Source organism: Callithrix jacchus, chromosome 20 (genome assembly GCF_049354715.1).
Source record: "Callithrix jacchus isolate 240 chromosome 20, calJac240_pri, whole genome shotgun sequence".
Classification (NCBI taxonomy): domain Eukaryota; kingdom Metazoa; phylum Chordata; class Mammalia; order Primates; family Cebidae; genus Callithrix; species Callithrix jacchus.
In genome coordinates, this window is record NC_133521.1 from 27,959,724 (window position 1) to 27,986,492 (window position 26,769).

The following is a 26,769-nucleotide window of genomic DNA, read 5'->3' on the forward strand; positions in this document are numbered from 1 at the left end:
GGAAATCTTATTACAAGAGATATAAATAAATTTGGAGGCAAAGGAGTGTGTTTCAAGATACTTGCAAAAGATGGTCACAGTAAGAAAATCTTTTACAATGGTATCTAAGTATTATTAACGTATTGGTCAGGATCTTTAGAGGCACAGAACTAATAGGATATATGTATATGTGAAAGGGAGTTGATTAAGGAGAACTGACTCATGATCACAAGGTGAAGTCCTACGATAGGCCGACTGCAAGTTAAGAAGCAAGGAAGCCACTAGTGGTCCAGCCCAAGTCCCCAAACGTCAAAAGTGGGAAAGCTAAGAGTGCAGCCTGCAGCCTATGGCCAAAGGCCCAGGAGCCCCTAGCAAACCTCGGATGTAAGTCTAAGAGTCTAAAAGCCAAAGAAATTGGAGTCTGTTTTTTTTTTTTTTTTTTTAAATTTTTTATTGGATTATAGGTTTTGGGGTACATGAGCAGAGCATGCAAGACAGTTGCGTAGGTACACACATGGCAGTGTGCTTTGCTTTTCTTCTCCCCTTCACCCACATTTGGCATTTCTCCCCAGGCTATCCCTCCCCACCTCCCCCTCCCACTGGCCCTCCCCTTTTCCCCCCAGTAGACCCCAGTGTTTAGTACTCCCCTTTCTGTGTCCATGTGTTCTCATTTTTCATCACCCACCTATGAGTGAGAATATGCGGCGTTTCATTTTCTGTTCTTGTGCCAGTTTGCTGAGGATGATGTTCTCCAGATTCATCCATGTCCCTACAAACGACACGAACTCATCATTTCTGATTGCTGCATAATATTCCATGGTGTATATGTGCCACATTTTTCCAATCCAGTCTATTATCAATGGGCATTTGGGTTGATTCCAGGTCTTTGCTATTGTAAACAGTGCTGCAATGAACATTCGTGTACATGTGTCCTTATAGTAGAACGATTTATAGTCTTTTGGATATATACCCAGTAATGGGATTGCTGGGTCAAATGGAATTTCTATTTCTAAGGCCTTGAGGAATCGCCACACTGTCTTCCACAATGGTTGAACTAATTTACACTCCCACCAACAGTGTAAAAGTGTTCCTTTTTCTCCACATCCTCTCCAGCATCTGTTGTCTCCAGATTTTTTAATGATCGCCATTCTAACTGGCATGAGATGGTATCTCAATGTGGTTTTGATTTGCATCTCTCTGATGACCAGTGACGATGAGCATTTTTTCATATGATTGTTGGCCTCATATATGTCTTCTTTCGTAAAGTATCTGTTCATAAAAAATATGGAACGCTTCACGAATTTGCGTGTCATCCTTGCGCAGGGGCCATGCTAATCTTCTCTGTATCGTTCCAATTTTAGTATATGTGCTGCCGAAGCGAGCACTTTTTTTTTTTTTTTGAAAGACTGAGTCTTGCTCTGTTGCTCAGGCTCGAGTGCAGTGGTGCGATCTCAGCTCACTGCAACGTCTGCCTCCTGGGATCAAGCAATTCTCCTGCCTCAGCCTCCGGAGTAGCTGGGACTACAGGTGTATGCCACCATGACCAGCTAATTTATTTTGTATTTTAGTAGAGATGGGGTTTCACCATATTGCCTAGACAGGTCTCCAACTCCTGAGCTTAGGAAATCCATCCGCCTCAGCCTCCCAAAGTGCTAGGATTATAGACGTGAACCACCCCACCTGGCCTCTGCTTGCTTTTTCTAGCTGCACTGGCTGCTGATTGGATGGTGCCCACCCACACTGTGGGCAGGTCTTCAGGAGGGTGGGTCTTCCCCCCCAGTTCACCAACTGTAACGTGAAACTCTTCTGGCAGCACCCAGAGACACTCAGATACACCCAGAGACAATACTTTGCATCTTTCAGTCCAATCAAGTTGACACACTTAATGTTAACCATCACAATTAGATAATTTTTCAAATCTGAAGTAGGCAAATGGGTTCCTTGGGGGCAGAGGGATACAAGGGGAAGGGTTTGGGGTTGCTCAGACCTGTACCAGGACAGCTCACATCACGCTGAGGATAACCTTCAATTAAGCAGCCTCCATGAGCTCTGGCTGTCTCCACTTCCGTTCCAGCTCGGGTTGGAGAACACATTGGAGAATGATGTCGAATCACTGGAGAATGTGTTCTCCAACCCGAGGTTCAGGTTGGAAGGCGCTGAACATTCCCAGTTCTTCTCTTAAAGAACAAAATGTGATTTTTGTTAAGGTGATCTTTCTAAAAAAAAAATTCTCAAGAAAGACATTCTCTTGGACTCCCGGTATTAATGGAAATTATTTTTAGCCATTTCACATGGCATATTATTTAAATTTGTACAAACATAGAGTTAGGCATTAATTTTCTATGTATATAGCTTTTATACACCTATAAAACTAAACTAAATTTACAGATTACTATATAAATTTACTATAAAAACCATAAAGTTTAAATTAACAACATTAATTTAATGTTCTATGTGATGTTTTGCTGAAATACAGCACTGACGGTAGATTTAATAGTAGAAAAATACACTTGCTTATTTGATATTTTATGTAAGTTGATTCTTTGGATTCTGAGCCTGATGGGATTCCCACTTTAATGATTTTAATTATGGTTATTTTTCCTTTTACACTCTGAATTCATTGCGAATCACTGATCCATCATTTTGAGCTGATCAATTTAATAATGCAACTCAGAAGACAGTGTTGAAAAAATTAAAAATGTGCTTTAATGAAAACTTCCTCACTATTATCTTGCACATATATTGAAAATGAATTGTGGTAGATTCTTATGGATAAAGATAGGAGTCTCAGGATTAATTTAAAATGGGAATATTACATTGGGACTGCTATGGTAAGGATACCTTTGGATTTCAGCTTCTCTGAACTAGTGCATTCCATGTGAGGATTTAGTGTTCCCATTATTTTCCTCCATTCTACCTTCTATGAAACCTACAATGTCCTAAAAAGTCATTTGGCAAGGCCCTGTCATTATGTATCAAGTCAGCCTTTGCTTTGTTCTCATTAGATGCAAACTATTAGAGGAACACATTCATCTACTACACTGTCATTTTCATGATGTCAAATTAAAAGCTCGATTTGTTACATGACTTAAGAAGCGACATCATATTCTGTGAAAATGGCTCTCAATTGATAAGTATTACACCACAAAAGAAATTTTGGTTTTATAGTGTGAAGAATTCCATGTGAATAATCACGGTAAACAGGGCATGACTATGTTGTGTTTGGATTTTTCAAGTTTGTGAGACTTGAGTGTAGCACGTGAAGGTGTTTTTGAAGAAATGTATTGAAAGGCAGAGACAAAGAGAACTTAAATGGAAGGAAGTTTCTCTGCAAAATGGATGTATCTGCTATTCTGACAATATATACAGTTGATTTTTCAAAAGAAAAAAAAAAAAACCAAAAGCAAAACCTGAACCATAAATGTCTAGACATCTTTGTTACAAAGAGTAGTGATTCACAAATATTTAAAAACTGAGATAACTTTGCAAATTATCCAGCTCAGCAAAAGAAACTTCAGTGGTGAAACACTAACCAAATATGTCAATTGGTACTTTTTTTGGGGGGAGGGGCAGAGTCTCGCTCTGTCACCCAGGCTGGAGTGCAACAGCACGATCTTGGCTCACTGCTACCTCTGCCTTCTGGGTTCAAGCGATTCTCCTGCCTCAGCCTCCCAAGTAGCTGGGATTACAGGTGTCTGCCACCACACCTGGCTAATTTTTGTATTTTTAGTAGAGATGAGGTTTCACCCTGTTGGCCATGCTGGTCTCAAACTCCTGACCTCAGGTGATCCGCCCACCTTGGCCTCCCAAAGTGCTGGGATTACAGTTGTGAGCAACTGTGCCTGGTCAGAATTGGTATCTCATGACTTAGGTAATTTTATTGCTAATTTAGTTGTTTTCTAAGCTTCCCACAAATACCCTAATTCTGTTAGTAAATGTTTACTCTACGGCATTGGTTTGTCTTGAAAACAAATTCTGCGTGTATGTGTGTTTAAATAGTAATTTTATCTGAAGGGGCAAACGAAAGTGCCTGAGAACCATAGGACAGAGCTAGCTCTGCCACTTATGATCTCAGAAGTCTTCGAGAAGTCAGAGTCTGAGTCTCAATTCCCATGTCTATAAAACAGGACTAATATGACCTGATCTGCCTCTTCAGGGAGTTAGTTGTCAGTTTACCACACTTTAAAAGGGTGAAACTGATGTGCATTATACTTTGATATCATACTACATACATACAGGCCACAAATCTGAGTCAAAGGAAAATTTAAAATGTATGTGTTTGGAATTAAGATTTTCTAATTCATTCTTTCCCTCCCTCCCTCCCTCCCTCCCTTCCTCCCTCCCTTCCTTCCTTCCTTCCTTCTTTTCTTTCTATTTTGAGACAGAGTCTTGCTCTGTCGCCCAGGCTGGAGTGCAGTGCATTGGCATCATCTCAGCTCGCTGCATCCTCCGCCTCCCTGATTCAAGGGATTCTCTTGCCTCAGCCTCCTGAGTATCTGGGACTATAGGCATGTGCTACCACGCCTGGCTAATTTTTGTATTTTTAGTAGAGTCTGGGTTTCACCATGTTGGCCAGGCTGACCTTGAATTCCTGACCTCATGATTGCCCACCTTGGCCTCCCAAAGTGCTGGGATTACAGGCATGAACCACCGCACCTGGCCTTAATTCTTTCATTTCTATTGGACATCTCCATCCATTATTCCTTTTTCAATTGCATTATTTATAAAGTTATAGATTTGGATCAGCAAACTGCAGGCGAAGTCCTGCCTGCCACCTGCTTTTGTAAAGAAAGTTTTATTAGAACACAGCCATGCTCAGTGGATTATATATATTCTGTGGTTGCTGTTTCATTATGAAAATCGTTGAATAGTTGTAATGAAGACTGTATGGCTTGCAAACCCTAAAACATTTACTCTCTGACTCTTTATAGAAAAATGTTGCTACCCTTCTAAAGTCCAGGACCAATTATAATCCACTTTTTTGTAACCTACATCCTGGATAGATATTAATTTAAGATCAAACTATCCCACAAAGAACTAAGTGACCCTTGTTAGTAAGGCAGCAATCTTATCCCTTCTCCTCTGATCCTTAAGTCCAGAGATGTGGATGTCTTGAGATCTTGTTTCTTTTCTTGCTTCTGTCACTGGCTCGATTCTTTAAAAGCATATTCTTGGTGACTTGAGGCCAGGCAAAGTGGCTCATGCCTGTAATCTCAGCACTTTGGGAGTCCAAGGTGGGTAGATTGAGCTCAGGAGTTCGAGACCAGCCTGGGCAACATGATGAAACACCATCTGTACTAAAATACAAAAAATTAATGGTGCATGGAGGCGTACACCTGTAATCCCACCTACTCGGGAGGCTGACACAGGGGAATTGCTTGAACCTGGGAGGCGGAGGTTGCATGAGCTGAGATCAAGCCACTGCTCTCCAGCCTGCATGACAGAGCGAGACTTCGTCTCAAAAAAATATATATATTCTTGGTGACTTGAATGATGTTACTGAAAACTTTGGTTAGAAATTGAGGCATTGGTTGGTTACCAGTGTATGACAGTGTGTGTAGGCTACAGTCTTCCAAAGTTTTAAGCTCAAACGGCGTGTTGGATAAAGTAAATTAACCCAGGAAATAGGTCACGTGGAAGTATAAGACACAGTGGATAATTCACATTTTAAATGCATATATCTATTTTTCGCATTTCCAGATTTTCATCTGTTGAATTTCTTAGGCTTGAATCGGTTGAAATTCACCTATATTCAGGTGAATTGGAAGTATCTAGTGTGAGAGATGGGGGATTTAGCAGTCTCTGCAAGTTTACTTTCCACTAATTTAGAAAAGTCAGAGGTGTCTCATTTAAAATATAGCATTTTAGAGCTAAAGTAGACCTCAGAGATCAGCATTTCCCAACCTTTTTTGACCCATAGACCATTTTCATAGTAATTTATAATCTTGTCAACCCTCTTAGGAATTTTAAAAATCAGTTCATCATTTTTGCATGGTATGAAAAGGTAATTTTAAGTGAAAAGTATTTTATCTTGGATTAGTACATTGTTAAGAGTTGAACCATAATTTGATTTTAGCACAGTCATTAATGACAGCATTTGTAAATAGATACTGACTTTTTAAAGTTAATGAGTAAAAAATACTTTAAAAATTTACCTAAAAGACATTATAAAGGGAAAAAGTGTGAATTGGTAAAAAAATAGAGAATGTGACATTATTTTCATATGTCATTTTGGAATTGAAATGTGTATTAGTATAAAAAGGCAAAAATTGCTTACATGATGTGATATCTGAAATTTTCAGATATTCTGGTACAATTTTTTTATTTGTGCCTTAAACAATGTAATCAGGGCAGTATGGGGTTTCCTTTCCCTAAAGAAATCATATTGATGAAAAGTCCTAGTGAAAGCCAAATTAAATACAATTTTGTGGGTTGTATGCGTGTATGTACGTATGTATATATACATATAGTTCGTTTTAATGTTGTTCAAGTAATAGAGTGCTATGTTGGTACATAAGAATTCTGATCAGATAGATGTCTCCTATGTACATCTGGAAGCAATTTGGCACAATTCTTACTAGTTTACTCTGCCCATGAAGCTCCATTTCTTTATTTGTTTCTTTTTTTTTTTTTTTTTATAGGCAAGGTCTTTCTCTGTTGCTCAGGCTGGAGTGCAGTGGCATGATCATTGCTCACTGCAGCCTCGAACTCCTGGGCTCAAATGATCCTTGCACCTGAGCCTCCTGAGTAGCTAGGACTACAGGCACAAGTACTACTATACCCGGCTATTTTTATTTTTATTTTGTAGAGACAAAGAACTGCTATTTGTCCAGGCTGGTCTCAAACTCCTAGGCTCAAGCCATCCTCCCATCTTGACCTCCCTGAGCTACTTGCCTGGCCATTCATTTCAATATGCTCCCTACTTTATTTTTCAGCTTCCGATATTAACCAAAGGTTAATAATGATTATGTACTGTACTCCACATGACAAGGAATAAGATAACTGATGACCAGTAAAGGTCCATGGGGCTGATGGAGGGTCCAGGACACACACCTCTCATTACCACTGACCTCATACTCATTCCACATAGGCTGGGAAGCTCTTGAATTCTTCGATTTTAAAAGGAAAGGGTATTTTAATTATTATTTCATTTATTTATCTTACAAAGAAGTGGAACCATGTTATTGACAAGAGTTCCACATTTTATTCTTTTTTTTTTTTTGAGACAGAGTCTTGCTCTGTCTCCAGGTGCCAGGCTGGAGTGCAGTGGCGCAACCTCAGCTCACTGCAATCTCCACCTCCCGGGTTCAAGCAATTCTGTTGCCTCAGCCTCCTGAGTAGCTGGGACTACGTGGCGTGCCACCATGCCCAACTAATTTTTTTGTATTTTTTAGTAGAGACAGGGTTTCACCATATTGCCCAGGATGGTCTCGATCTCTTGACCTCGTGATCTCCCCATCGCGGCCTCCCAAAGTGCTGGGATTACAGGTATGAGCCACTGTGCCAGGCCCATTTTATTCATTTTATGTCCAAAGAAAATAGAGTCAAGAGATTTTAAAATAGAGCCAAGAGTTCACATCAAAGCTTAATGGCTGAGCCAGGCCACAGTTGAGGACCTTCCTAGGAGCACCCTTTGAATATATTGACAATATATTCCATCCTGCATCTTGGCCTCTGCCTGTGTGTGATTATATAGTGGTACTATGCCCAGCACAAAGCTAGCGCAGTAGTCCTGGTTCTGCTTTTTAACTGGTAACTCATAAATTAATTCACTCAACAACACGTATTGTGTTTGAAAGCTATTATTCAGTAGAGGAAGCTTGTCCATTTATTTCCCTGGTGTCTCTTGAAGATGTTGATTCTTAATGTGCCTTCCTTTATGATAAACTGATATTCTAATGGTAATTATTTATGTTTAAGCCCAATTACAGCAAATCCCTATTCCATGGAAATCACTTGGTAACAAAGGGTATTGGACCTGAGCTAGTTAACCATTTATTGGAGGCAAGTCATTGCCAGAATGAGTTTACAAAATAATGAAAGAACTTGGAGGATGCCCTAAGTGGATATTCAGCCTAGACACAATTTCTCTAAAACACTATGGACTAATTTGCTTAAACCATTGCTGCACATTTAGACAGGATTAAACAGAGTCTTTGATAGGGTGTGATCTCTGTAGGTCAGTCTGGTAGAATTCATTCAAGATATGTGTCCATTTCTAAAGTTGCTTTGGTCATGATTGCTTTCTGTGACTGTAATGAAAGGGTCCTTGGGTGTCTTCAACTGATTGATCGTTGACTGTTCATTCAGCCTGTATTTATTGATTTCGATATTGATTGAAGCCATTTATTGTAAGACTTTTGCCTCAAATCTTAATTACACACATGTGCTCTTGGGCTATGTCATGAGGCAAGCATCTCAGGGCTACATTTTCGGGCACTGGGTGCCTGAGGGTATCTCCTGTCTTCCATCCCTTTAGGACCTGCTAACATCAAGCTCCTCAAGCAAACGAAATTATCATGGGAAGATTAAAGCACATCCTTAAAAAATATTATGTAAAACCCTTAAAAGTTTATGCCTCTTTGCATGATCAAGACCCTTTAAAGTTCTCTCTTTTTTGTTTTTGAGACAGTGTCTTGCTCTGTTGCCCAGGCTGGAGTGCAGTGGCACCATCTCAGCTCACTGCAGCCTCCACTCCCGGATTCAAGTGATTCTTGTGCCTCAGTCTTCTGAGTAGCAAGGACTACAGGTGCGCACCATCACACCTGGCTCATTTTTGTATTTTTAGTAGAAAGGGGGGTTTCGCCATGTTGGCCAGGCTGGTCTCGAATTCCTGACCTCGTGATCTGCCTGTCTTGGCCTCCCAAAGTGCTGGGATTACAGGTGTGAACCACTGCAGCAGGCCAAGAGCCATAAAGTTTTAAGTGGGAAACTGGGTTATGGAGTCTTATTCATGAAAAAGGTACAGATGATGTCCATCCTGGAATAACGCAGTGGCACGCCGAACTTAGTACCCATGTCGAGCACCCCTGAAGAATATTTCCTGTTCTTTGACCCACAAATGGAGTGAGGAGGGTGGGGAGAGAAAAGAGAATAGAGAAAGGTAAAACCAGGCTTCTTTTCTTGCCTTTCTTCTATCTCAGTGGGAGTCACCCACGACAGATTATTCACGTGGCTGTGTTGTAAAATCGTAGGTTTTTAATATCTGAACTAGAGTACAAACATAACATTTAAATAAAAATAATGCAGAGTTATTTATCTTCAGATCTGGAGAATGTGAGCTATCTCTTTAATAATGCAACGGGGTAGTAAATTTCAAGCTGAGGGTAGGCAGTAACAAAGAGAGTGATCTCCGCACTGCCCTAATGTCAGTGGAGTGGCTTAGGAGAACACCTTATTAGTTCTAACAGGCTGGTTAGCGCGGGGTCACCTCTCTGCCTCCATCTTTCCCAGCAGGGTCACTCATCTCTGGGCTATATTTGGGAGCAAAGAAGTGAGGGGGAGGGGAAGGAATATGTTTAGTGCTTCTCGTGTCTCCCCAGCATTTAGAGCTATTTATTTTTATGTTGTCCAGTTGTGTTATTCTGTCTCTCCTCCTCTTCCTCTCTCTCCCCATTCTCTCTTTCTCTAGCTGCTCTGTCTTTTCCCCCTGTGATATGTCTCTCTACATCCTCTGTGTTGAGTGGAATCAGGAACCCTAACAATATTTTTCCTTCTTTTTTTTTTCAGTTTTGGAAATCATCCAAAATAAGTGTCATTTATACACCTGAGTTTAAGTGAGTGTTCACAGTCCTAAAAACGTGAACTGGGAGAGGCCCAGCATGGTGAAGCTTCCAGTTCACTTGATTAGCCGAGGGAAATAGGAGGGCAGAGAGATACCCGTAGATACACCTTTTCCTGTCTTAAAAAATTGAGATCGATCACATTTTCGAATTGTGTAAATCAATAGAATAGTATAAATCAATTGCAGTTTAGAATTGTGCTTAATATGTTTTCACAAAAGAAAAAGATGATCTAACTATCCTCTTTTTAAACACATTTTTTTTCTGCTGTCTTTGTTTTTTTCCCCTTTCCCATCGCAGCTACCAACATCAACCCTTTCTCCTCCCCAGCCCCCAACCCCCATTCTCCATCCAAAAATGAATGCAAAGAAATACTATTAGGCTGTCTGGTTATGTATTTTTTATGAGGCCATACAAGACGCTGGCTGACCCCTTGCAGCTCATGTTATAAGCACACTGAAGATGCTTTTCATTTGGGTTTTTCTTTTCAGCCTGGATGACCTCTATTAAAAAAAAAAAAAAAAAAGGCGGGGGTGGGGTAGTGGGGAAAGGCCTAATATGTGACCCCAGGGACTAGTCGCTTCAAGGATTACATTTAATTCATATGATAATATTGAAATATAATGTTCCTGGGTCTAATGTTTTGGTTATTTTCTCTTTCTCTTGATTTCAGGGGCTCATTGATGAGTCTTGGCATACATACTTTTCATCAATTTTGGGTACCGTGCTGTAACTCATGCACTTAGGGTCAGATTCTTACAATTACCTTTTTCCCTCCTCTTGGAATTCAGGTCTTGAATACAAAACATCTCTCTTCTCATAGTTTCTCTGAGAGACACAGAGAAATTAATTTTTCTAATGTGTGTCTGCCAAGAGTTCTGTTTCAAATAAAGAAACAATTTTTATTTTGCATTTCCTCAACCCACCCTCAGCAACTGACCCCCAAGTTCTTTATTAGTGTAAAGGCGAACATCTTTTTAACCCCTCCCTCCCTCCCTCCTTCCCTCCCTCCCTTCCTTCCTTCTTTCCCCTGCAAGGTCAATTGTAGCTATATGATGGTGTACTCTCTATGATATGTGCTGTGATTTAAATAATGACCCGTTTAGAGCTTTGAGCTGGGTACATATGGATGCTGTCATTCCTATTTTCACATTGCTCTTCTAATTACTGTGCTTTTTAGAATGTCTATATTAGTTATTTAATGTCCACTTAAATAAATTTTAAGGAGCATATAGCTTTACCAGACAAATGTTTTTCTTCCCTCTTTTACAGTAGAACATGCTTCCTATCATTCAAGTTTAGAATTCAAAACCAGTTTGTAAATGCATCCCTCCGGCCAGGTTTTAGAATTATATTCCTATTAAAGTTTCTTAGGACATCAGATGTCTTTGTGTCTTTGCTAGTTGAAATGAACAGGTTGGGAAATGGAATTAAACTCCATTCCATTCATTGTAGTTGGAAAATGTTTTTATTCCTTTCACTTAACGGACCATCACTTAATTTCTTCGAATCAGCTGCTGTTCATCAGGGCTGCAGCATCTTGCTTGTCTTCCAAGGCAGGTTCCTTGGAGGGACAGTAACATTTCACCGGAGCTAATAAAGTCAATTAGGATAATATTATACAGTAGGCCACTAGAAAATAAGGTGCATTTTGCACCAACGAGTCTATGTTTTAAATCCATACCAAGTGCACTTCATAAGAAATAGGGAGCTATTATTTGTGACATCCACTTGCATATATCTATTTAATTGCAATTTTCTTTTTCTTTCTTTCTTTTTTTTAAATTGTCACAAGAAAAGGAAAGCCAGAAAATTCGTGGACATGTTCACACATTTTCATTACCACGAAAGTACTGGTGAAAACTGATCAAAGCTGGGAAATGCATTGCAGTAGCTGAACCCCATCTTGAGTCAGTCTCTTATTACCCAGGTATTGCCACAAATGTGATTCAGCAAATAAAGCCCCTAGCTAGCTGCCTGGCCCCCTCTGCAATCAGGGAGCTGCAAAGTGGATCCGCAATGGGGTTTTCAGAATGACTCGTAATTTTTCTACATTTGCCCGCGCCACAATCTTCACATTTTTGACATCTGGGTTACTGGTGAAAACATACATATGTCTCTGTGTATACATATAAGTACATATATTTTTTTGTCTTTGTCCATCATCGTATGTGAGGGGGATGTTTTAAAACAGAGACTCCAGGTTCTCCTTTGTAAAGCATTAAGCTGTGACCCTCCTCCTTTCTTCCCTCCCCCTGTAGCCCTGGACTTCATGATGCTTCCTTGACTGCTAGCTTAACATGGAGTTGTCTTTTTTATTTTTTTTTATAAACCCAGTCACAACACAGAAAGAGGAGGAGGAAGAGAGAGAGAGAGAGTGAGATAGGGGGAGAGAGAGAGAGAGAACTAAAAACCCTGAAGGATGGTTCTCAAAAATTCTAAAGGAACCACAGGGAATTCCTTTTAAGAGCAACAGAAAGCAAGCTAGCTGAGGTAAGGTAGATGTGGACAGCTTTTCTTTTCTTCTCTTTTCTTTTCTCCTCTTCCTTCTGTCTCTTTCTGCGTGTGTGTGTGTCTCTCTCTCTCCACGCCCCCTCCCTTTTCATATTCTCTCTCTTTCCCTTTACATTCATATGTCCTCTCTCCCCCTCTCTCTCCCTCTCCTTCCTTCTCAGTAGCTGTTTCTTTATGGATCGGGGAGGGTAGGAGGGTGGGGGAGCTACCTAACTTCTTCCCTGCTTAAGCAATCTGAGAACGGAACTCATGTGAATATGCAAATAGGACTGCCTGGGCCGCGCGCGTTGCTGACACGTGTATGTGTGTATCTTTCTCCCCACCTCCCTGTCTTAGCTTCTGATCTTCAACAGATTGCTGTTGTTTCTTGTGATCACCAGCACAGCGTGCTGGAAAGAGAGCTGGGGGGAGAGGTGGGGATTGGAGGGAGTGTTGTGGGGCTGGGAGGCAGGAAATCATGACATGATTGCTGTGACTTTTTTATATTAATGTGTGGCTTTTTTCTAGCTCATTTGCATGTCAAAGTGGCAGAGGTGTGAGGGCAGAGATTAGTATGGAGATGACATAAAGATGCAATGAATTAAATGTGATCACTTCTCTGAGCTGGGGTGAGGTGGGTGGGGGAAGCCAGCAAGACAGACGGAGTGAGAGAGAGGGAGAGGGGAGCGCCGCTTCTGATCTGCACCACACAGTTGATTGATGTCACCAGCTCACAGAATGCATCTCTTTATTGTGATGATGGTGATGGTGGTGGTGGTGGTGATGCTGATTGCGATGATTACACTTATCGTTAGTGTGAAATTTGAATTTTAAGTGGTCAGTGCCGGAGCTCTAGCGCACGTGATTATTTGGTCCATCAGTGCAAACCCTTTACTGTCAAAATTTAACACCGCTCCACGTTTGCTTTTATTTAAATAGGACGATGTAACGCAGTACAGGAAAGAGAAGATGACTAATTTGTGATATTACACAGTGGGCTGGGATACCAAGGCTTTTCATTGTAGCTTCAGTTCTGTGTTTCAGTATGCAAGAGAAAAAAAGAGGGGACCAGATTAAAAACATTTTTATTATGACAAAAAAATTAAAAAACAGAATCTTTCACTGGATTGGTTGGGTGGCAAAGGTTTCAACCGTTGACAATAAAGAAAACGCAATTTCATCTCTGGCATTCAGTGTTATCTCACTTTAATAACAAAACCAAGCCCGGCTGATTGCTGAACAAAGCAAATTCTCAGGCGGCTGGTTGCAGGTCTGAATGCTGGAGTAAAAATGGAACATTCGCCGCCCCCCCTTTGGGCTACTTTGTATGCAACACCTGCAAATGTGCACAGAGTCATTGTAAAAGGGGAAGAAGGGAGAGGTTTTTGGGGGGGATTTTTACACTCTCAGAGTTACAAGAAGAAAAAAATGTAACAACAAAGTACAAAGGTGTTCAGATGTCATAGATTTATTTCTTTTAGAAGTCAGATTTGTGCTGTCTGCCAGTAAGTTGTCTTCTGACATGAGTCTTGTCTACTGCTTCTTTGGGAGGATGGACTTCCTAGAGTATAGACAAATCAGTATAGAAATTTAGGACTAATTGTTATGTGTGCAATAACCCTGATGATATAAATGAGCACTTAAGAATCCACAGAACATCACTAACATTAATTTATTGAAAAAGAAAATCCAAAGCAACTCCATTAGTTTTTCCCTGTTATTGTTAAGGACTTTAAATGGATTTCCTAATTGGATAATTTTATTCACAAGAATAATACACAAATGGAAAATAAGCTGGGGCTCTGGGGCTGGGGGTGGGATTGGCCTACAGAGAGGAGAAGAGTCAGTAGACGCATGAGTGCTGTCAACTTCAGGAAAACCTGCACTCAGAAGGGTGAGGGTGGCACAGAGAATAGCTCATGTGTGTGAGAATTAACCCTTCCACTGGGGTCCAGGAGGCAGTGGGTGTTTTAAGCACGTTCAGGCAACAGCGCATAAATCCACCTGCTTCCTTTTTATGCTATTTAAAACAATGCCGATCATTATTGCCTGTCTTTGATTATAGGTACTTCAGATTTGTTCCACCGCCTTAAGTTTTCCTAAGATGCAACACCCGATGTTCATTCGCCTTTTTTCATTTCCTGTCATCACATGGTTGGCATTTTCTGTCCACCAAGTTCATCTTCTCGAAGATGCGTTGGCACTTGCATCTTTCTCTTCCCCTTCCCAGATGAAGGCAGCTGTGCTGACTCTGGGCTGGGTCTCACTGAATGCTGTGCATGGATACTATTCATAGAAAAGCATATCGTGTCCCATTCTTACACCCTTTGCCTGCCAAAAACATGGAATGAATCGAGACGGTGGAAAGTTCTGGAGTGCGGGTCTGGCGAGGCTTCCTTCCTGCATAGCCACACCTGTATCCTTATTCTCTATCTGTCCCCAGGTAGCACTGTGGCCTCTTCTGAGATCCGCTTTCTCCTTGCCTTAGTCTTCTATGCCAATAAAGAAGAAAGGCAGGAATGAGGATTGTTACTATTGATCTGCCCAAGGGGATCATTAGGCATCCGTATCAATCTACAAATCAGTGGGCCTGTGTTACTAGCTTGGGCAGTCATTGCCAATTTGTTTCTATTAGATGGTGGAGCCCGGAGGTGTTTGATGAGCAGATTGGGTCTTTATCTCAGCACTGGAGAGTATGCGGGCTTGCTGCCAGACAGCAGAGGTTTACAGGATTTTTTTGGGGCGGTCTTTGGGGGAACGGGATCCTTCCCGTTTTGTTTTTCAGCCTGAAATCTGTCTGCACCTTAACTAGAGCTCCAAGGTGTATCCCAGCCTCCCTGAATTGTTTCTGCTTACAATTAGCCCCTGTATCACAGCCTTCAGCCCAGACATCCAGCGGGAAAGCTCCCCACGGAAGTATCTTCTTGAGTATACTTTTGTGATCCTTTTCAGAATGGCATCTGAACAATTGAAATGTAAACATTTTTCTTTTCCCTCCTTCAGCTTCCGTGATATGAGCAGTGTATTTACCGTGGAGCAGATGACATTTTTAGCTGATATTTTCTCTGTAGTTCAATTAGATAAAGTTAAAGCTCCAGGTAATTTTGTTTGGGAAATCCTGTTTACCTTTTCTCCTCGAATTGAAATCTAGCAGAAATGTGTTCCCACTCCCATCTTTATGATTATAAGTATTTTTTTTTTTTTTACCTTTACAAATCATCTGTGTCTCTCATCTTGGGCTTTGAGAGAGCAACAACTATGGCAAAAGCCATATTCTCTCACAAGCATGTAGATTTGAAAAATAAAAATTATGTTTCTGTGGGGCGAAAGGGAGGGAAAAATGATAATGAAAATGAGCACAATTTATGCCGTGACCGCTGCTAGCATGACATTTCCTCTTAATTATTTTGTGAAAAACCTCCATTTTAAACCAGGTTTTACTCATTTCTGACGTGAGCATTAGTCAGTATAAATACCTGTCCATTGCCAGGCCTCGGTGATGTTCCTGGTGACATTTGAGCTTTATAGCTTGTGGTGGGGAGAGGAAGACTGAGGTGGGCTGATGCAGATGGAAGGGAGGAGCCCCAGCAGCATCCACTTCCTGAGAGCTGTGTTTATCTGGCTGTTGAGTGTGTTACTTGTGAATAACAATCTGTTCCTCCCAGCTGGGGGTGGGTCAAACAGCCCAACCTAAGTTGCGTACTTAGCACTTATATCTTCTCTTGAAATTTGCTTTTTGTTCCAAAGAGGTGTAAAAGTGTTTTTTTTTTTTTTTTTTAATATGTCCTATTTTGAGAGTTGAAAATGACATAGAACTCTGTGTACACTGAACATGAATTATTTCTAAGTCGTTTTCTGGCCTGTTGTAAGTTACCCAGCATACTTTATTAACAAAGGAAAGCATGTGTGTTACTTTAGAAAACTTTAAGCTTATTATTTATTAGTTTGCATTTACATTTTCTCACCTGTGGTTTTTTTTTTTTTTTTTTGCTTTCTTCCTGGCCTCGATCCAATTCATCTACTGTAAAGAAGCGTTCACTTCATTCCATCTGACAAGAGCCTGCTTTTTTTTGTTGTTGCTGCGGTGTAGTTCACAGAACTTCATAGAAACACATTTGTGTGGAGTACATCACTTTGGAAGTTAAACCATTTTAATCTATCATAAACCAGACATCCAGTTAGCTTTCATCTTTATAGAACATGTATAGAAATTGATTTGGAGTAGACGCAGAGGAATGTTTTAAGAGTTTGTTTTGCAAATATTTACAAACCTTTTTCTTTGGCGCACAGGCCATTTTAGAATGGTCACCATGTGATTAAGACTAGAGTTCATTCTGAGGAAGATGCTGCCAAAATCTCATTTGTTTTTTCTCGAGGACTGGGGAGTTGAAATTTGTTTTGCTGCCGACACGCTGTCGAAGCTGGAGATCTCTGTGAATAAGCTGAGATCTTATTAATTTGTTTTATAATCCTTAGCATTTATTAATCCTTAGTATCCCCCAATCTTATTAATCTTTAGCATCCCCCAACCCCATTTTTTTGAAATGAGAATTAGGAGAACTTTACAGTGAGTGAAGCAAGCAACCCAGGTGACCATTTTGATTTTTGACTGAAGGCAGAAGGCAGAAGGTGGATCTTTTGCATGTCTCTTGCGGAGAGGAGGCGTAACCCATCATTTTCTCATCACCTATGAGCTTATTACTTGAGGATGTGGACAGTATGTTGCAACTTCATAGAAACTTTTAATCAGTGACAGACTGGTCCTTCAGCCAGGACTTGGTAGTTTCCAGTTCACCTATTCCAGGTTCTAAGGACGGTGTGTTCATTTCTTTCAAAATGATAGAAAACATTTTGATTTCTTAATAAACTTTATCTCCCCATACAGCTCCCTGATTTTTCTTGTTTCATTTAGTGTGGCTTTGCATGTCCCATTTCTCCACGAAGCAATTGATACATTCTCCGCACGCCATTGTGAGGCGAAGAAACTCTCTAGATTAATGGTCAGTGTCGCTCACATGCACATTTGTGTTGTGATACTACAGAGGAGCTGCGAATTACTGACAAGATCTAGAATAATTCCTAATGCTGTCGAAGGCTTCATTTTCTCCTCGGCATGATGGATGAGGCATAAGAAGTGCTTTCTGAGATTATTATGTGTATCATTCTGTTAAGTGTTATTGAAGTCCGTCTGTCTTAGGCAGCAGAAACAATATCTTCACCCTGATTTTGCTCCCGTTTTTACAAATGGTAACCACAGATCCCTTTCTTTCGAATGTAAGCTTTTTGGAGGTCATCTGACTATTAATTGGCACCCTCAAATAATGGGAATTGTGTTTTTCTTCTTCCTTAAGAATTTGACAATATTAATCCATAAATGAATTCTGGTTTATTTTAAAATGTTTAATTTATAATAAATGCTTTAGCAATGCATTTTATTTAAAAAAAAGGATATGTGTAGAGTAACAAAATTTGAGGTGTGGGTTTCAATCTGTAACTTCAAACAGATCTTATAGTCTTTTATTTTCTGGGCTCCAATTATTTTAAAAGTCATTGACGATTTGTTACCTTGAATGGATTGTGTAAGGTTCAGGATGAATTTGAATTTGATGAATATTACATTGAATTCTTCCCTATAGGCAGATGTATTCAGAGGTGACAGTATACAGGCAGATGGATGGAAAGGAAAACTTTGCTCCAACATTTGGTCAGGGAAAGTTTGTTTTTATAAACTGAACATTTGGAGGGCAAATTTCCCTCAATCAGTGGGGCACTTACTGTTTTTTGATGAGGGTGGGTACATCAGGGTCCGGGAGTGAAAGTGACTTGCAGTGTTTAACAGGCCAGTGAAGGAAAATTACAGATGGCTCATATTGTATCTCCAGCAATTTCACTGCTACAGCAGAATTTACTTTTAAGGTTTGTAACCTTCTTTTAAGTCACAGATTTTCCCAAATCCTGTGATAATAAAACACAATCTACTAAGTAGCACCCCGTTTTTATTATTCGGGATCCCTTCTCACGTCACCTTTTTTGTTACCGTTTTTGAACAGTTTGGTGGGAGCATCTTTAGACCCCTGGAGCCTTATCCACGGAAAAATGAAACAAACAAAAAGAAGTCGAGCATCACACTTTCTTGGAAAACACTACTTCCTCTTTTCAGAGAGTCAGTACGTTCTAGAAAGGCTCATTTTGATACTTCTAATAGAATTATATAAGTATAATGCACAGCTGGGATAAGCTCAGCCATCCACAATGCAGCTAGTTTTTGAACATTTAATTTTATATTTGAATAATTCTCTAGATCAGGCTATAATCATGAATGTCATATAAAAAGTTTTTAAAAAAATAAATTGCATTTTTTCACAGATGTGCAAATACTTCTGAGAAAAAATTACATTGATCAGTTTTTAATACCCCCCTGTCTCACCCTTCAGTCAAAGGGAAAAATAGGTTTTTTCCCCATCTTTGTCTTCAGGAAGGTGCTAGATTGTAAACATCTGAAGGAAATGAAAGGGGGTTGGCCAGTCCACCCCAAACTCTTTCCAGATTTTCAATCCTTTCAGCAGCAGCCTTCAGTTTTCAGAAAAGAGGGAGGGTCTGGGTGGGGGAAAGAAAGGAGATGTCTCTGTTTATTATTAAAATTTAAAGTGAAAAGCATTGCTGTAACTGGCTAATTTTGAATCTACTAATTTAGAGGGCTTGAACAACAGGAGGGAAAATTTAGGTAACAAGTGCCTCAAGCTGATTTGGAAAAGATAAGGCATTTGCAGGTCTAATTCTGGGAGGAGGACAATAAACAATAGATGACTATCATTACTTTTATTGTTTCTGAAACAATAGCATTGGATATTTAATTCAAAAACTATTCAGATAAACACAGTCGTTTTTACTTAGGCTGAAAGATTCTTATTCTTTGTGGAGTGTTTCTGAAGCATAGTCTATTTATTCCAGTTTAAATAAAGGCATTTTGGAATTTCTATGTTTTGCAAATACAGATTCTTTCCGAAGCAATCACGGAAGCTGTGAGCCGTGGTCATTTCGGGAATAGTCACCTGTGGTTGGAAGTGCCTCTGGTACTCAGGGCCAAGTGTACAAGTGCTTTTGAATCCGAAACAAACAATTTAATTAAAAGTCTAAACTGTGTGATTTTTCCATGTTTATTTTGCTAACAGCTCCAACAAAATAATATGGCATGGCTCCATACTCCTATAATATTTGGGTATTTATTTGATACGTTGTCATAAAGATGTCTTAAAAGTGGAAAAAATTGCTTTAGCGTTTGGTCCATGGATGAGAATTTGATTAAGCTGCCGTTTTTCAAGTCTTCTTTATTGACCCCACATAACCGTTCTTTTTTAAACCAAAACACTGAGACTAACAAACAAAAATAAAACAAGGTGTTGTATTGAGATCAGGAGGTCTAAAATCATAATTGCCCCTTTGTCTTCCAGAAACCATACAGGGCTGATACATGATGAGAAAAATAATCTAAAACGTTGAGTTTGTTTTCCATATGCGAGGAGTAAAAAAACAGGCAAGCTCTGATCACAGTGTGCTGGAAACTACTTCACAAAAATGTGTAACGAAAGCTGTGACTGTATGTGTGGTTCATGTATTGGGACAGCTGTGACAGCCTGATACATTTAACACTTGTTCAATTATAAGAAAAAGAAATTCTGAAGGGAACTTGATTTAGATAAGAGTTTCAAATAATCCTTGAAATTTCCAAAGTAACTTCTCCTTCCAATCAAAATTGTAGCTTTCCCCAAGTTTGTCCCCTTCTCTTTTCCTGTATTTTGTGTCCCAGTCACTTATAGAGACCTCGGCAGTAAGAGCTGCCCTTGACTTGACCACCTCGTCCTTCTAAACCCTGCTCATCTTTAGTTTTTATAAGAGCTGAGTGATAGCTATGTGCAAATTATTTCAGGTGTCTATTTTTTAAAATATTCACTTAGGAAATCGCAACGGAATCATTTAGCAGCTGGCCACACTTTTCCAAAACACGCTTTTTTTTTTTTCTGGTTTGTTTTCAAGTGATTTTTACGTTGCTTTTCTGGCAGATATATTTTTGTACACAGAAGAAAGGCTGATACTGAGGTTGGTAAGAAACGTCAAGTTCTGGGAATGTGTGCACATGTTGTTATCTTTAGCATCGGATTGCTGTGGTTGCGTTGTGCGTGTATGTGATTGTTTGTATACATCAGTCCGCATTTTAAATATATATTCATATATACGCATATACATATGGCTTATGTGCTACTGTGTTTGTGCTCCAGCTAAACTCATTCCTGGAGTCACAGAATACACAGAGAACATACACTGCCACATGTCAAATTCCTTTTGTTTAGCTGAACTTTGTATGTTCTAAGCTGAGTTGTCTCTGCAGTTTGTTATGTATGTAGAGTTTCCTGTGTTAATAGTACTTGTTAATAGTGTTTTCTTGATGTTCTCAAAAATCAGCATCTTAATATCATTCTAAAATTGCCCACCTTAAAAAAAGAAACAACCCCCCCCCCCAAAAAAAAAGTAAAAATCCCAGCCTTAAGCTAATAGAAATCATGTAGTTGTTTTTTGGTTTGTTTTCTTTTTTTTGATGGGAAAGACTTTTTTTTTAACTTGCTAAAAATAATCATCTCAGGCATTAAAACAAAACAAAACAAAAAAAAACAAATCTCCAGTGTTTATAACCAAGGCCCACTGGTAGACAGCAGGGACAAGTATGTTTGTACCAAGGGAACAAATGACCCACAGGCTTCCTCTTGCAAAATTGCCTGTTTTGGCTTTGTGATTCCCATTAATTTTACATTGTTTAAGTCTTTGGAAGTGGATGGAAACAAAATGCTGAACTTTTTTGAGTAGTTTTTTTTCAGGACTCTTGGCACCCAAGAAGCTTAAGAAAAGATCTGTGTGAATCTGGCTGGAAAGGGGAAAATGGGTGAAAGCTATCTTTTTTCATTCAATCGTAGTTGGTATGGGCAATTTTAAAGTAGGATCCTGGAATTTCCAGACCCTGGCTCTATCTTCTAAGTCATTTCTGTACCTGGAATAAAATGTTGCTGTGGAAATTATTGACATAATAGTCCCCATGAGGACTCATAGCCATCAAAGTGAAATCTCACAATAAATTCAGAGGCCACCTGGAGAACCACCGTTCAAGAGCTTTTTAGAGATGGAAAAAAAAAAAAACTTTAAAAGCTTAATTCTTCTTAAATATAAGTTCACTGATCATGTTTCTGTACCACTTTCCTAGAGTTTAGTTCTTTACTTTTGGCTTTGTTAAATAATCCTTTAAAGCTTTTTTGACAGCAAAAATGCTGCGTTTTGTATAGATGACATCACTAGTCCAACTCCAGCCTCATTGAAAGCCAAGAGGTTACCAAGCAGTAAACCTCAGTTGGGATTTCTGCGTGTCTCGGGGCATAAAAGCCTTAAAACGTGAGGTGGGTCTTACTGATCTGTGGGACAAACACTCCTACTGTCATACCAGAAACATTATTGATCAGTTTGGGGGGAACATTTTTTTAAAAAGCTAATTAGTCTTTGCTGAGTGGAATTACTAATGCTGTTTTACACTTAGCACTTAGCGGTGCTTTTCATCTTCAAAGTACTTTGAAAACATTAACTAATTAATCATTAGCTAATTTAGCAACTGACGATAAAAGTTAAGAGACTAAGAGATGGCAGATTCCACAAGCGTTTTGTGCACAGAAATCCTGCTATGTAAAGGCTAAGGTGGGGAAACTGGAGGGGAGCCGTGGAGCAGGTCACCAGGTTGCTGGTGATTTTAGGGGAAGCTGCTCAGGTAATATCTGCAGAGAACAGAAAGAAAATCCTTTAGGTATACACTTCGGACAATCTAAACAGATAATAGCCAGGTTCTTTTTTTAACTATATGTACACACACACACACACACACACACACACACATATATCTGATCCCCTATCTAAAAAATATATATGTGTACACACACACACGTGCACATATATTTTTAAAAGGCACCAACTAAGCAGTGGGAGCCCTAGCAAATATCCAGAATATATCAAGATGCTGACAGTTAAAATTGTGGTTAATAACATCAATATTTCCTGAGCAGATAAAAATGTAACAATGTAGCTATAGCCACTTTCTCTTTGGACTCCAAGGGCCTGCTTAGAGTAGCAGTAAACATGGGCAGGGTGGGAAGTGTGTGTGTGTGTGCGTGTGTGTTCATTACCAGCAAACCTTCCTGGGTCCAATATGATATAATCCGTGAATGCTGCCCTGGAAATCCAGCTTAGTTTAGGGAAACTTGTTACAGAAACATTAAGAGAATTCTCTTGCATGTCGTGACAGACCAAATTCTTTCCGGTGGGGGGGCTTGTCTGCTCCGCACTGCAGCCCCATCCATTATGTGAAAATGGTTCCTTGTTTCTCTGAGATATCAGCGGACCGCACAAGCTGAGTTTCTTTAAAACTACGGAGACAGTTCATCTATAGACTTATTCTGAATGAGTGAGTATGTGTGGTCCAGCTCATTTAAAGAAAGAAACACTCCACAAAAACCACCAGTTTCACAGAAGGTGCTACCAGGGACTGCATATTTGAAAAGCGGATGTTGTACTTTGTATTCAATTCCTTCCCAATCCCACATACCCTTTGCCTGTGGCATGGAAAAGTAAGATTTGAGAATATTAGAAAATGTCAGTTGTTAAAAATGTGTTCCCATTGTTCTTGCCTGCATCATCAAAGGGTTGGTAATCAAGGGGTGCAGAGACAGATGTCGTTTACATTTTTCAGTGTATTTTGGAAAGATTGCTATCCAACTGAAAACTTCCCAAAAGCAAACTTTGATATTCTAGGTAGATGGTAAAAAGCAGCAGAAAGAAATAGACCCGGCACATAGAACACAGCGGATGAGTTACTGCAAAATGATGTTGTGTTCTGTTAGAGACTTTTAAATGGAGACTGCACACACCTTTTGGGATGGGGGACTTGAGAGGTTTCACTCCTAGACAGAAGCATTTCAGATTAATGCAGAGCTACACTGCTCTAAGCCTGAAACTGACTACAATTTTAATTTCACTGGCCCTCTTGAGTGTAAGGCCTATGTCTCCCCAAACTCTGCCTTCTCTTCTTTTCTCCCAATCCTGTCTTTTCTTACAGAGTGATAATTGTTTAAAGTTCCACAATGAAGTTTCAAATTACATCAAATTCAGAAATTAAAATGTTATACTTTCCTGTTCGGACTTCCCGTTATAGGGAAAAAAGAGTTCCTATTTAAAGATGACCCATTTTTCAGTTTATTATTTGCCTTTGAATATTGAAGCCCCTTAATATATACACTTGGAATAAAATAGCTCCCTAGTCCTCTCTCCCATCCCCCATCTAAACCTCTCTGCTTGCCTGAAGATTTCATTTTGATGGCAAAATTGTTCCCTTGCTTTTGGGGGCATATCTGACAGTGACCATCCATGAGCAACCTCTCCCTTTTGTTCCCCCAGGAGAACTTTCAAGGGAGGCCTTTGGAAAGGTCAGGAACCCTGATCAGCCCTGAAGTAAAAAAACTTATAGAATGGAGATTGTTACTCTCCCATTCGCACCAATTCCACCATGTTCTTATTTCTTTAAAAAATGTTGTTTTACACATCACCATGAATCAAAGTCTGATAGAGACTTGTGAGAGTAATGTATATAAAATTGAAATTAGGATCCTGTAACAGTTGTTATCAGTAGGGGGTAATTTTGCCCCCCTCCTTCCCCAGGGGACATCTGGTAGTGTCTGGAGACCTTGTTGATTGCTGTAACTGTGTGTGTGTGTGTGTGTGTGTGCCAATGGCACATGGTGAGTAGAAGCTAGGGACACTACTCACCATCCTACAGTAATTATGTGTCCCCAAATATCAACACTGTGGAGGCTGAGAGTCCTTACTGTTTACTTATGCTTATACCTGTACACTGGTATACATTGGAAAATATTGGCAGCAGCTTTTAGCCAGGAACTTACTCTCTTTTGGCTAGTACTAGTGAACACAAATTCTTATTTAATTATGGTGATAGTCCCTTCTTGGTTCTTAAATATTGCCTGCCTTAACTGGAATTGCTTCATCTAGAGAGCAGGAAATGGTGACCCTACCTCCTTCCCGTTTCTCACTTTTCAAAATCACAGGGTGAACCAACCAGAATGAAAGGGAATCGTGCAGACGAGCAAAGGACACGCTGGTAGAAATGTGGGAACGGCTTGCAAAACCTCGGCGAATTCTTATTCTTAAAAGGGACCTTAGATTCTCCATCCCATACCGCATAAGAACATATAAAAAGAGACTTTGTGCTTATGAAGCCAGGGGCTTGATCTGTGTCTGCTTTTTCCCCCCCCCACCTGCTCCTGACCACGATGTTAGTCTTTCCTATTGTGAATTTAGGGATTAAGAAAAAAAAACCTTTTACAGAGTGAATGCTAACACAAACTGCTTGTGAGAAATCACAAGCTAGAGATTGCAGAAAAGGACCCCAAGGTCGCTCGCTGCTGGTGATTATTTTTCTGGGTGTTGTTAACTTGGGTTCTCAAGAGTAGTTGGAAGACGCTGAAAAAGAGAGGCTTTCGCTGGAAATTAAGAAGCAAAATGCTGGGAGGATATCTCAGAGGAAGAGCATAATGATCTATAATAGGAACTGATGTTTCAACAACAGTATCTATATTTCTCATCTTTTTTGAAGAGTGCGGGGTATAGGACTGGACGTCTTTCCAGTTACATCTATCAAGCCTTTTAAAGCAGCTTTGCTGTTTCGAGTGAAGTTGGACTTCGCTTTTCCAGTAGATGGCATTGTAGTCTGTTCAGTGGAGAACAGCTTCCTTGAACCAATAAGACTTAATTTTTTTTTCTCCTGAGCAGCTTCCTTGATAATGTCCCCCCTCCCTCTTGCATTAAATACTAGCTTGAGGTTATAAATAAGAATCTTGTTTTCTCTAGTTACCTGTAACTCTCAAAAGATTTGACTTAAGGAAAAAAAAAAAAAGAAACAGTAGATAATTTAATATCCCTATATCAAATGAAAAAAAATATAGACTAGATCTGGGAGTATGGCATCTGGATAAAATATGCAAGCATGGGTGTTTTCAGACTGCACTGTTTCAAAATGAGAGCTGTCTCTGATCTTCCTAAGCCTACTTTTCATATTAATCCATTATGCTTATGGCATTTTAGTGTCATTATGAAGAGAAGATTTTAAAAAGTTTTATTCTGTGTCACAGATTTTTCAGATACAATGAGTTCTTCTTGGCTGAACCCCTAACAAACTTTGCATCTTCTTTATTAACTGTTTCCAACTCTCTTTACAAAAAATAATCACCTCTCAGTTTCATGTGTGTTACCTGTGGGACAAGCAATTGCGTAATTTTTGGTGAATTATAAATGTGATTTTCGTGGTATTCTGTTTCCTTCATTTCAAACCCTTCAACCTAAAAATAATAGCACTAATCAATTGAACCAGCAAGAGTTGTCATTGCCTGGTGGTAGAAAAAGGTGCCAATGTGTACTTTATTGTTACTACTATTATTTTGCTTAGTATAAAGTGAGGGTCCCTCACTTTAAGTAGTCAGAATATTACACTGGATTTCAACCAAAAAGAGAAATGATATGGAGAGGATATATATTTCTGAAAATCTCATGATGACACTTTCTCTGTTAAATATCTTTTTTAAAATAAAGAGATTGAATATAATAGCAATTAGGATCAAAATGTGTTTTCATTTTTAGGGGGAGCTGAACTTTGAAGATGAAAACACCATATTTGTGTTTGTCTTTGTGTGTGTCTTTGTGTGTGTTTTAATAGAATCTGAGTTGTCCCTAAAGAATCCTTTTAGTCTGTGAGCCTTCCATGTTCTCTTTTAAAAAATATTTTGCTAAAACTTAAAATTTTTTTTCCCTCGAACAAAATCCTCTCTCCATTGAATATACTCTATATTTCCCTGATAGTCATTTGGTAATAATATTTGACTTCCATTTATCAATACTGTTTCTTTCTATTATTTTTAATCACAAGATTATGAGCTGTGTATTTAGTTATTATTTAAGCTAAATGGTGTTTTTGGCTGTTAGCTCAAAAAGATAATGTCCCAATATCAGGATTAAGTTTTCATCTGTATCAACTGGCTTAAAAATACCCAACTTGATTCCTTTTGAATTAACTGAGTCTTATTTTATTTTATTTTTTCAATATCACCAATCACCATAGTAACCACTAGCTGTCAGTTCAGCTTCTGACATTTTTCTCATTTGGTAAGATTTCAGAATTGCCATCCTCCCTGCCAACATGTCATGAACAAGAAAAAAAAATTGCATGAAAAATCTAATGGGTGTCTGGTCTGATTGTCCTCATTCGTGGCAGGAAAGACAAAAACTGATGAATTGTGAAATGTATTCAGAGGGATTCAAGAAAGCAAGTGCCTGGGACCCCCCCCCCAACCCAACCACCTCGTTTCTTTTTATTATGCTTGATGCACCATACATGCTTACTCTGACACTTGGGTTTGTAGAA

General features: G+C 39.5%; 1 protein-coding gene and 1 non-coding gene across 37 annotated transcripts in view; one reads left to right on the forward strand and one right to left on the reverse strand.

Annotated features, from left to right (window-relative positions):
* Window positions 1-26,769, forward strand: part of ZFHX3 (zinc finger homeobox 3) — a 1,555,416-nt gene that overhangs the window by 403,034 nt on the left and 1,125,613 nt on the right. Inside the window, exon 1 of one of the 36 annotated variants that reach the window (XM_054248778.2) lies at window positions 12,131-12,254. The exons of the other annotated variants lie outside the window; for them this stretch is intronic. The gene's annotated coding sequence lies outside the window, so the exon portion shown is untranslated. Of the gene's footprint in view, window positions 1-12,130; window positions 12,255-26,769 lie in introns of those variants that run through there. 36 annotated transcript variants of the gene reach the window in all.
* LOC118149835 (U6 spliceosomal RNA) lies at window positions 1,258-1,364 on the reverse strand. The gene has a single exon (XR_004737545.1). It is a non-coding gene; the product is annotated as a U6 spliceosomal RNA (small nuclear RNA).